This window comes from Euphorbia lathyris, chromosome 3 (genome assembly GCF_963576675.1).
Source record: "Euphorbia lathyris chromosome 3, ddEupLath1.1, whole genome shotgun sequence".
Taxonomy (NCBI): domain Eukaryota; kingdom Viridiplantae; phylum Streptophyta; class Magnoliopsida; order Malpighiales; family Euphorbiaceae; genus Euphorbia; species Euphorbia lathyris.
The window spans coordinates 59,977,394-59,989,762 of record NC_088912.1 but is presented as its reverse complement, the minus strand read 5'-3'; positions in this window follow the sequence as shown (position 1 = coordinate 59,989,762).

Here is a 12,369-nt window from a genome sequence, read left to right as displayed (position 1 = left end):
TTTTATAGGGCTTTTCTTCTATTTTTGAGCTCTTTTTACTCCTATTTGGATTTTACCAAATATTTATGTACCTCGCAAGAAAGAAACATATTCGAACGTAAAAGTATTCTAAACAAGTATAAGTAGCACGAATTCATAGCAAAACTGATGTAAATATTAATGATATTTTAGGTATATTTTAGGCTTAACAAATCTCCACACTTAATCTTTTGCTAGTCCCGAGCAAAATTTCTCTGAATTTATTCTTTAACTAACCTCTTTATAAAAATAAAACATATATCTCTGTATTACCCTTTTAAATTAGTTAAGCCGAAAAGACTAACTTCGCATGGCAAATTTATACGCAAAACATCAAACTAACTTAGTATAATATACGATATATCATTTGTCTTGTATTTCCAATTTTGAATTGAAGCATTCGGGACGAAATAAGCACGCATGTTATTGAGTTTTTCATCTCAAAGCATTTCAAAGCACAAAATTTCTTTTCCCAAACCTAAACTAATATATGAGATCTATTATATATTTAAATAAGTACTTGGGTTAATTATTGCTTAGTTACGCCCGAGATAAGGGTGGTCTTGATCGTAACTTTATACGTATTTTATTGCTTGGTGTTTGCTTAAGAGGTACCGACCATGCCATGGGTGGACGGAATCGTTACTTTAAATTTAAACACGCTTATTTTTTATTTAAACGTTCCTTCCATACCTCGATTGTGATAAGGGTGGTCGCAACCGTGGCCAAAAGTAAACGGTACTTAATTTTCTTCCCTTTCATACCTCGATTGTGATAAAGTTGGTCTCAATCGTGGCCAAAAGTTAAGAATTCAACTAATTGATTGATTAATATGAATTATAAAATTGTAACTTGGGAAAAAGAAAAATAGCACATTCATCCTATATTGATTTAAAATTCAACATGTATTATGGTTAAAGTTTCCTTAAAAACTTCAATTAGTGTTAATGTAAGACAGAATCAAACCGAGCTAAAATTTGTTAGTTCAATTTAATGCCTATAATCCTAATTGAAAATTTAAAATAAGATTTATTGTATCATGAATTGCATGATATAAAATAGAGATTGAATAAAGAATTTATTAACTTAAATACATTCACTCGAGACAATTTTACTTAAAATCGTATCGGAGATTTGTGAAAAATTTGAAAAATATTGTTGTCCGTATAGAAATATTATTTCTATTGATAATGATAACCTAAAAATAATCATAAGTTAAATATATTTTAAACATATAAAAATGTAACGTTATGAAAAATAATGTTAAATAAATTGTGTTGCAATGCGTGTTGCATTTGCATAAAACAAGTGTTGCATTTATAAATATTGCTTAAAAATTATTCGTTGCATTTATTCGTACTAAAAAAAATGATATATGCAATATCTCCTCCCACAGTTAAATTGGACCATGTCCTCATTGGTGCAAAAATTGATAAAACACGAAAAAAAATTGAACGAAATAAATCATAAAAATAGATAAATATGAAATGGAGTTTATCCAATCAGAAATAGAAATTGAAATTGGACCAAACTTAATAAAAAATAACAGAAGAGAATAAAGGAGTGGAGAAAAGATAAGATAAAACCTATTCTTGTGAAGGGAACCCGGTGGAGATGGTGTGGTCACGACGTTGTGACGACGGAAAAATGATAATAACCGGCGTCATGGTGACGTGTGTTCTCTTCTCAAAGTATGGATATTGGCATCCACCGCGGAAATTCTGGAACTCATTTCTTGATTGGTTTCAACAATATCATCGAACCGCAAATTCATTTGACGGTTTGGTGCATTCATATGGTTCAAAATTTGTTCGCAAATGAACTTGATCAACACTGTGCTCATCATCAACAACCCCTTGTGCTGGTGTTTAGGCATCAACATGCACATCTGTCTCACCTGCTTCATCCTTTTCATCCTCATGCCCACCAAAATGTGTTGTGCGCATGATCATCCTTCTGAATATCATTACCATGTGAATTTGAAGTACCAACATCGAACGTGCAAAACTAGCCAACGGTGGCTAACCACTATGGATGTGTAAAATTGCGGCATAATCCAACAACGGAAAATAATTAGGAGTAGGTGAAAAAACGACGCCATAATACTTGTAGCATCCAAAACAATATCCGTAATCAAAGGACGCATAGTAACGTGCGTTAATGGTTAAAAATGGAAACATGGACCCAATTTGTCAAAAAGTAATCTAAGTGAATCTACCACGAAATCCTTTGCTTAAGCCAAAAGGAACAAATATACCCTCACTTCAAAACTTGAGATTAATTGCATCCAAACTAGGCAAATTATGTCCAACCTGGATTGGTTAGAAAATTTAGGGCTTAACAATAACCTATTTTGTATGATATCCAAACCAAATACTCATCTCATCATCCTCATCTTCATAAAATTAACCGAAATCCCTAAATATAATCCTCTCATTCCGTTGGAGCATGGGAAAGAGTAACCAATACAAGAATATCTGTTGCACTAGGCACTAGGTCCATAATAGTGCTTGGACCATATGCCCAACCCCATCTGAAATAATTTTGAATGGATCCATATTCAACGTGCAAACAATTTATTAGAGGTAAAGAAAACCTGGTTAGTAACCTGCTGATGTTTAGGCATTGTGTGTAAAAAGGGTTAGGTTATGGATGTGGTGTTTGGGAAAGATGTATATAGGAGAAGTAAAAATTGGTAAAAAGTAAAGGTGATATGGTGTGGAATTGAGTTGGGAAAAAGAAATGTGTTTGAAATATAGTTTATGGAATGTGTGTATAAGGGATATGCTAATAGAGGTATGAATTTAGGGGTTTAGGAGGTAATGTAAAAATAGAAAAAGGTTGCAAAATTGGGTAAATTTGTGCCTATACTCGTCTTACAGGGCGCGGGTCGCGACCGAGAATTGCCTAGCCGCGGTCGCGGCTCGCGAAATTCAGACAATTTTCTGTCCTAAACAATGGCCGTTCGTGCTGCTCATACCGAGAATTATCAATTCTCAGTAGAGAATTGGTCAATTGTGGCTATTTTGGTGCCATTTGACTTGGTTTGTGTGATTGAATTGATTAATTGTCTCCTGAACTTAATATAAACTGTACCTGCACTTAAGAACTTAATTGAAAAACATTAAATGCAAGGAAAACCAAAGGGTTATCCTTATTAATTGTGAAAATTAAGAGAAATTAATGTGTCACAGTAAGAAGTAATGAAACAAATAAATGTCTTAAACAGAGTTAACGTAGAATCAATGTTCATTAATTCACATAAGGTAAATTAATCATCTAAAAGATAATGAACGTATGTTCATGTAGGTATTTATTCATGCGTAAAACATGATCCTTATTCAAATTAAATAAGCATTCAGATAAAGAAACATTTAACCTTAAACATTAACCTTATTCTAATTGATACAGATTCGTATGAAAAATTGTATGTGTTATTTGAATAAGTTCATACTGATATAATAATCAACATGATATAAGTTCATGATTGCATAATTAAAATTAAACTCACTGGTGGCATGAAAATGAAAATTTAGTATAGTTAATAATGATCATGACTTAATAACATTGAAGATATATATGAACAGAATCATTTGCAAATAGTTTATAAATTTTAACAGACATAAACCATAATATAAGATTAAAGTATGAAAATGAAACAAAAATTTTATTGCATAAAAAATGAATATTAACATATGTACAAGAAAGATTAGAAACAAATCTATATACAAAAACAAATGAAAATTAAACAAATCAAATTATTAATCACTGATTCATATTAAATCTGAAACATTGAAACTTATGCAGAATAATGAAATGACATACAGATTCATTCGAATAACTTGCATAGTGAACACATATTAATCAAAGAATCAAAGTTGATATGCTATCAAAATTGAAAAACAGATATACAGAACAAGACTCAGATTTATCATGTAAAATGAATGTTCATGAACTTGTTCAATAGTTAGAATTATCATAAAAAATGAATTAACATATACCGTTCCGTATTTAATTTGTAATATAATGAAAAGGTCAGATGTGCAGAAACATTTCTGAAATGAATTCAGATTTATGAAAAATAATTACAGATTCTTGGACAAGGTTCAACTGTTTGAAGCAAAAAGAATTACAGAATCAAACTTGACAGTTTTATAAAAATTAGAAGAACATATATACAAAGAACAGAAAGAACAAGCACAAAAATAAACCTATATACAAACTATATACAACAAATGGTTTTATAATATCTTCGTTCTTCATTATGTGTGTAAATGGGAAATGGTGCATCATAGCATTCTGATACATCAGGACGCTTGTTGCGTGCAGCAATAATCTTCATGGAAGATTTATGCTTGGTAGTCATGTGTTTTGGTTTAGAAGAAAAAGTTTCTGTAACTTTTTTTTTGAAGTTTTGAATAATTGGAGAAGAATATCAGATTTTGGCTGAAAGAGATGTAAAGAATGGAAATCTGATCTTCTCTAATTATTTATAATGATGATAGGAAGAATCAATGTGTCTGTTTGTGGTTTTGAAAAGAAGAAAAAGTTTCTGTAACTTTGTTTTTTTAATGTGTGATAACTGAGAAGAAATCAGATTTTGTCTGATAGAGATGAATAGAAAATGTAAGTAACAAAAATCTGATCTTTGTCAATTGTTTATAATGATGTGAAGAGGAATTAAAATGTCTGTTGGTAACGAAAAGGTACAAATTCACACCATTTGAACATGAAGAAACATAATTTTTCAAAATGATGCAGGAACTGAGGAAGAAAGAGAAGATACAGGTCTGATATAAACCCGTGTCGCGACCGTGAATGGTGATTCGCGGTCGCGGCAAAGTTTTTATTTTTTTTTTTATTTCGCTGAAGTTACCGAGAATTTTTAAATTCTCGGCAGAGAATTTCAATTCTCGGTAAGTTCAGAAGATTTTTTTCAAAGAACTTGTTCGCAAATTCAATTGCTTGAATTGGAGCTCTTTCTTATTCAAAATATTTTTATCAACTAAATACGAACTTGTTCATTTAAACTTACCTGAAAATAATTTCAAGTGGGAATTAAAAAGTAGAACCGTATCCCAAACTTTGAAATTATATTTTTTTTTCTTTTTTTTTAGCATTTTTTTAAGAGCTCTTTTTTTTGCGTTTTCTCAATTTAAGGATCTAGTGATTTCGGTTGAATGTCCGAACTTCTGGTTCAGGCCTCGAATAAAAACTACGCACATGAACCGAAACTTTCAAAACTATATTAAAAGTATACAATTCCTTCCTGGCGGATAAGATAATTTCATCCTAATTGCTTATCTGTCTGAGAAGATTTTCCATGGTGATTTCTTAGAGAGATAGATGTAGGTGTTTACGGATGTTATAAAAAGGGAAATTATTTGGGTTTGTAGGAAATGAATAAATTTCTTAACAAAAGAAATTTGATATGTTGGTGAAGGGTTTAGTGTATAGGAAAGAGGTAAATGTGTTTGGAAAGATTTTTTCGTGGGAAAAATTATCTGTCTTGTTCTTGATACTGCAGTTGCGGAACATGATATGCAATTTTCTTGAAAAATTTCCGTTCCCTTCTAATGTATCTGCATGCTGGATTTCTTTCCTGTAGACTTCTTATGTGAATCTATATTGATGATCAAATCTCCAGTTTATCTTTGAAAAAAAACTTTGATTTTTTATCTGCAATCATCTAATTGCAAACGTTAAATAACAACGAGGATTTAGTCCTAGTGACCATCCTCAATAAATAATAAAAACTATAAAAATAAACAAATAAATAAATAAATAAATTATAAACCAAGGTTCGAAATAAAACACGAAAAACATAAATTTTTATTAAAAATTTTGGCGTTCCCCGGCAACGGCGCCAAAAACTTGTTGAGCGATTTCCGCAAGTGCACGGTATACGCTTGTAGTAATAAAAGATATCGATCCCACAGGGAATATTTTTTAACAAAACTTATTTATAATCGGTTGAATTTTACTTTTAAAGGTTTATAATATGGAAATCGTTGAATTGGATTTTGGTTATGAAATTGCTAGAATGAGAATTAGATTAGAATATGAAAATGTTAGAAAATATTCTGATTTAAGAATGAATTTGCAAAACAGGAACGTTTAGTACTTTTTAGAAAAGTAAACTAATGTATCGTTTGCATTAAGCAAAGAAACAACTTTAAACTTTGTATGAATTATAAAGATGAAATAAATGACGGAACCTCTAATTAATTGGCTTTGAACGCGACAAACCCCTTAACCGGGATAAATTGCCCTTAACCAAATTAAAACTCTACCGAGATAGTAATTTGCTTAAGTGTTCAACAAAGTTTCCTTGTAAAGATTTGAATTAAATACGTTTTAATGAAAACACCAGCAGTCACTTTAGTGGATTGGTTACCATAAGTGCTGCATAACGATCTATCGAATAGAACGGACTTTAGTAGATGAAATATAAATTGATACAAGTTTACAGAGAACATGGAGCATTGAATTATTCGACGGCGTGCAAGTGAATGGGTTGATTAATCCTTTCCTTGGGTTTCGTTAGAGTTTGTCAGGCTCAGGGGCGAATCCTCTCCTCAATCTTCTCGCTGTAACTTCGTAATAGGGATACGGTCGGCCTCTACCAAAATGAAAGCTAAACTGGAACAATGTCTAAACGTTACTAAATTTTGTTATTAATTTGTAAACAATGTGTGTACATCATATTGCTTTTGAAAAAAAATGAAATCTAATCTCTGATCTCTGACTCATTTCTGAGTCAGAGTTTCTGCATAACTCTTGCACTAATCTCTTTCTTCTAACTCTCTCATTATATTCAACTCTCCATCAACTCTTTATTTATAGATGTTGAAGAGTCTTGATCGAAGTGTCGTGTCCGTTGTGAAGGATCGTGTCCGCTGTAAAAGATCGTGTCCGTTGTGAAAGGACGTCTTTATCCACCCGAACGAACGCGTTTCTTGGAATTAAACATGTGTTCATTGTACTTGGCAGAGTTTCTGCTCTTACCGAGAATTATTAAATTCTCTACCGTGAATGGGGGAGCATCAAGTTGAGCTTCGGACGAAGGGAAGAAGTGGCTGAAGGACGCGTGTCGCGACCGTGAAAGAGGGGGGCCGCGGTCGCGGCACGGAGCTTTTTTTGAATTTCTGCTCTCGTTCGTGTCCTCGACTTGGCATTATTAATTTTCGTCGTCTTTGACTCCTTTTGTAGGGCTTTTCTTCTATTTTTGAGCTCTTTTTACTCCTATTTGGATTTTACCAAATATTTATGTACCTCGCAAGAAAGAAACATATTCGAACGTAAAAGTTTTCTAAACAAGTATAAGTAGCACGAATTCATAGCAAAACTGATGTAAATATTAATGATATTTTAGGTATATTTTGGGCTTAACAAATCTCCACACTTAATCTTTTGCTAGTCGCGAGCAAAATTTCTCTGAATTTATTCTTTAACTAACCTCTTTATAAAAATAAAACATATATCTCTGTATTACCCTTTTAAATTAGTTAATCCGAAAAGACTAACTTCGCATGGCAAATTTATACGCAAAACATCAAACTAACTTAGTATAATATACGATATATCATTTGTCTTGTATTTCCAATTTTGAATTGAAGCATTCGGGACGAAATAAGCATGCATGTTATTGAGTTTTTCATCTCAAAGCATTTCAAAGCACAAAATTTCTTTACCCAAACCTAAACTAATATATGAGATATATTATACATTTAAATAAGTACTTGGGTTAATTATTGCTTAGTTACGCCCGAGATAAGGGTGGTCTTGATCGTAACTTTATACGTATTTTATTGCTTGGTGTTTGCTTAAGAGGTACCGACCATGCCATGGGTGGACGGAATCGTTACTTTAAATTTAAACACGCTTATTTTTTATTTAAACGTTCCTTCCATACCTCGATTGTGATAAGGGTGGTCGCAACCGTGGCCAAAAGTAAACGGTACTTAATTTTCTTCCCTTTCATACCTCGATTGTGATAAGGTTGGTCTCAATCGTGGCCAAAAGTTAAGAATTCAACTAATTGATTGATTAATATGAATTATAAAATTGTAACTTGGGAAAAAGAAAAATAGCACATTCATCCTATATTGATTTAAAATTCAACATGTATTATGGCTAAAGTTTCCTTAAAAACTTCAATTGGTGTTAATGTAAGACAGAATCAAACCGAGCTAAAATTTGTTAGTTCAATTTAATGCCTATAATCCTAATTGAAAATTTAAAATAAGATTTATTATATCATGAATTGCATGATATAAAATAGAGATTGAATAAAGAATTTATTAACTTAAATACATTCACTCGAGACAATTTTACTTAAAATCGTATCGGAGATTTGTGAAAAATTTGAAAAATATTGTTGTCCGTATAGAAATATTATTTCTATTGATAATGATAACCTAAAAATAATCATAAGTTAAATATATTTTAAACATATAAAAATGTAACGTTATGAAAAATAATGTTAAATAAATTGTGTTGCAATGCGTGTTGCATTTATAAATATTGCTTAAAAATTATTCGTTGCATTTATTCGTACTAAAAACAAAATGATATATGCAATATCTCCTCCCACACTTAAATTGGACCATGTCCTCATTGGTGCAAAAATTGATAAAACACGAAAAAAAAATTGAACGAAATAAATCATAAAAATAGATAAATATGAAATGGAGTTTATCCAATGAGAAATTGAAATTGAAATTGGACCAAACTTAATAAAAAATAACAGAAGAGAATAAAGGAGTGGAGAAAAGATAAGATAAAACCTATTCTTGTGAAGGGAACCCAGCGAAGATGGTGTGGTCACGACGTTGTGACGACGGAAAAATGATAATAACCGGCGTCATGGTGACGTGTGTTCTCTTCTCAAAGTATGGATATTGGCATCCACCGCGGAAATTCTGGAACTCATTTCTTGATTGGTTTCAACAATATCATCGAACCGCAAATTCATTTGACGGTTTGGTGCATTCATATGGTTCAAAATTTGTTCGCAAATGAACTTGATCAACACTGTGCTCATCATCAACAACCCCTTGTGCTGGTGTTTAGGCATCAACATGCACATCTGTCTCACCTGCTTCATCCTTTTCATCCTCATGCCCACCAAAATGTGTTGTGCGCATGATCATCCTTCTGAATATCATTACCATGTGAATTTGAAGTACCAACATCGAACGTGCAAAACTAGCCAACGGTGGCTAACCACTATGGATGTGTAAAATTGCGGCATAATCCAACAACGGAAAATAATTAGGAGTAGGTGAAAAAACGACGCCATAATACTTGTAGCATCCAAAACAATATCCGTAATCAAAGGACGCATAGTAACGTGCGTTAATGGTTAAAAATGGAAACATGGACCCAATTTGTCAAAAAGTAATCTAAGTGAATCTACCACGAAATCCTTTGCTTAAGCCAAAAGGAACAAATATACCCTCACTTCAAAACTTGAGATTAATTGCATCCAAACTAGGCAAATTATGTCCAACCTGGATTGGTTAGAAAATTTAGGGCTTAACAATAACCTATTTTGTATGATATCCAAACCAAATACTCATCTCATCATCCTCATCTTCATAAAATTAACCGAAATCCCTAAATATAATCCTCTCATTCCGTTGGAGCATGGGAAAGAGTAACCAATACAAGAATATCTGTTGCACTAGGCACTAGGTCCATAATAGTGCTTGGACCATATGCCCAACCCCATCTGAAATAATTTTGAATGGATCCATATTCAACGTGCAAACAATTTATTAGAGGTAAAGAAAACCTGGTTAGTAACCTGCTGATGTTTAGGCATTGTGTGTAAAAAGGGTTAGGTTATGGATGTGGTGTTTGGGAAAGATGTATATAGGAGAAGTAAAAATTGGTAAAAAGTAAAGGTGATATGGTGTGGAATTGAGTTGGGAAAAAGAAATGTGTTTGAAATATAGTTTATGGAATGTGTGTATAAGGGATAGGCTAATAGAGGTATGGATTTAGGGGTTTAGGAGGTAATGTAAAAATAGAAAAAGGTTGCAAAATTGGGTAAATTTGTGCCTATACTCGTCTTACAGGGCGCGGGTCGCGACCGAGAATTGCCTAGCCGCGGTCGCGGCTCGCGAAATTCAGACAATTTTCTGTCCTAAACAATGGACGTTCGTGCTGCTCATACCGAGAATTATCAATTCTCAGTAGAGAATTGGTCAATTGTGGCTATTTTGGTGCCATTTGACTTGGTTTGTGTGATTGAATTGATTAATTGTCTCCTGAACTTAATATAAACTGTACCTGCACTTAAGAACTTAATTGAAAAACATTAAATGCAAGGAAAACCAAAGGGTTATCCTTATTAATTGTGAAAATTAAGAGAAATTAATGTGTCACAGTAAGAAGTAATGAAACAAATAAATGTCTTAAACAGAGTTAACGTAGAATCAATGTTCATTAATTAACATAAGGTAAATTAATCATCTAAAAGATAATGAACGTATGTTCATGTAGGTATTTATTCATGCGTAAAACATGATCCTTATTCAAATTAAATAAGCATTCAGATAAAGAAACATTTAACCTTAAACATTAACCTTATTCTAATTGATACAGATTCGTATGAAAAATTGTATGTGTTATTTGAATAAGTTCATACTGATATAATAATCAACATGATATAAGTTCATGATTGCATAATTAAAATTAAACTCACTGGTGGCATGAAAATGAAAATTTAGTATAGTTAATAATGATCATGACTTAATAACATTGAAGATATATATGAACAGAATCATTTGCAAATAGTTTATAAATTTTAACAGACATAAACCATAATATAAAATTAAAGTATGAAAATGAAACAAAAATTTTATTGCATAAAAAATGAATATTAACATATGTACAAGAAAGATTAGAAACAAACCTATATACAAAAACAAATGAAAATTAAACAAATCAAATTATTAATCACTGATTCATATTAAATCTGAAACATTGAAACTTATGCAGAATAATGAAATGACATACAGATTCATTTTAACATTATAGACACATTTATGTTTGAAGTTTATACTGATACATTTTAATATTAGGTACAGATTCATTCGAATAACTTGCATAGTGAACACATATTAATCAAAGAATCAAAGTTGATATGCTATCAAAATTGAAAAACAGATATACAGAACAAGACTCAGATTTATCATGTAAAATGAATGTTCATGAACTTGTTCAATAGTTAGAATTATCATAAAAAATGAATTAACATATACCGTTCCGTATTTAATTTGTAATATAATGAAAAGGTCAGATGTGCAGAAACATTTCTGAAATGAATTCAGATTTATGAAAAATAATTACAGATTCTTGGACAAGGTTCAACTGTTTGAAGCAAAAAGAATTACAGAATCAAACTTGACAGTTTTATAAAAATTAGAAGAACATATATACAAAGAACAGAAAGAACAAGCACAAAAATAAACCTATATACAAACTATATACAACAAATGGTTTTATAATATCTTCGTTCTTCATTATGTGTGTAAATGGGAAATGGTGCATCATAGCATTCTGATACATCAGGACGCTTGTTGCGTGCAGCAATAATCTTCATGGAAGATTTATGCTTGGTAGTCATGTGTTTTGGTTTAGAAGAAAAAGTTTCTGTAACTTTTTTTTGAAGGTTTGAATAATTGGAGAAGAATATCAGATTTTGGCTGAAAGAGATGTAAAGAATGGAAATCTGATCTTCTCTAATTATTTATAATGATGATAGGAAGAATCAATGTGTCTGTTTGTGGTTTTGAAAAGAAGAAAAAGTTTCTGTAACTTTGTTTTTTAAATGTGTGATAACTGAGAAGAAATCAGATTTTATCTGATAGAGATGAATAGAAAATGTAAGTAACAAAAATCTGATCTTTGTCAATTATTTATAATGATGTGAAGAGGAATTAAAATGTCTGTTGGTAACGAAAAGGTACAAATTCACACCATTTGAACATGAAGAAACATAATTTTTCAAAATGATGCAGGAACTGAGGAAGAAAGAGAAGATACAGGTCTGATATAAACCCGTGTCGCGACCGTGAATGGTGATTCGCGGTCGCGGCAAAGTTTTTTTTTTTTTTATTTCGCTGAAGTTACCGAGAATTTTTAAATTCTCGGCAGAGAATTTCAATTCTCGGTAAGTTCAGAAGATTTTTTTCAAAGAACTTGTTCGCAAATTCAATTGCTTGAATTGGAGCTCTTTCTTATTCAAAATATTTTTATCAACTAAATACGAACTTGTTCATTTAAACTTACCTGAAAATAATTTCAAGTGGGAATTAAAAAGTAGAACCGTATCCCAAA